Consider the following 1,042-nt stretch of genomic DNA (forward strand, 5'->3'; position numbering starts at 1 on the left):
CCTTAGGTGTATGTGGCTGGCGCCTTAGCCGCTTGAGCCACAGGCGCCGAGCCGATCTCCAAGGTTTTAAAGGACAAATTGGCTGAAAATTTTATTGAGAACCCTGTATGTGACAAATTATTTATAGCTGCTGCTTTCAAAATTTTCTTTTCTTTGGCTTTCTGTAATGTATTTGGTATAGGTCTCTGAGTATTTCCTGCTAGGAATTTAATGATCTTGAACTTGTACATCATGTCAGTCATGAAATTTGGTGAGTTTTAACTATTATTGCCTGAAATACTTATTTTGCCCCTTCTCTCTTCTCCTCTGGAACTTCCACAGTTCATTATGTTTGTCTTCTTGATGGTGTCCCACAGGTCCCTTAGGCTCTGTTCACTGTTCAATTTTCTTCATTCTTGTTTTTTTTATTTTCTATTCTTCAGATGGAGTAGCAATCACAAGGAGTCTGTCTCTCCACCTAGACAAGGATTGTACATATTGGCAGAAACTCCCTGAAGTTATTATTTGGGAACTCTGGAATCTACTTGAATGCTTGCATCTTTCCAGGGAGAGCTCGGCTGGTAAATTGAGGCTAATTTCAATCAATGTTAGCCTTTAGTGTGGTAACAGTCCCATAACCCTGTGGAAGGCAGTTATGTTCACATTCCTAATGTGGCTTGCTGGAGCCAGGGTGGGCGATAGGAACTTTGTCCTCAAAGTACTGGGTTATCTGTGTTCTGATTGCTGATTGCTTCTTTTGATCACTGAGGTGCAGGCACAGAGGCTAGCTGCCATTGTTTCAACCCCCATCAGCTAAACTGGCTTCCAGGGATTTTAAAGGAACTGCATCTGTTTTGTTTGTTTATTTACCTATTATCCCATTTGGGAGTCAGACATTTAAGGATTAAGATCCAAAAGCAACTACTTAGAGGAAAGTAGAAAGCTACTGTATATAACCAAGGAAAGATGCAGGCTCAGAAAAGACACGAGAAGACCTCAAGCTGTGGCTCGGCACCTGTGGCTCAAGTGGCTAAGGCACCAGCCACATACACCTAAGGTGGCG

Source organism: Otolemur garnettii, unplaced genomic scaffold (assembly GCF_000181295.1).
Source record: "Otolemur garnettii isolate 467f Iridium unplaced genomic scaffold, OtoGar3 scaffold00014, whole genome shotgun sequence".
Taxonomy (NCBI): Eukaryota; Metazoa; Chordata; class Mammalia; order Primates; family Galagidae; genus Otolemur; species Otolemur garnettii.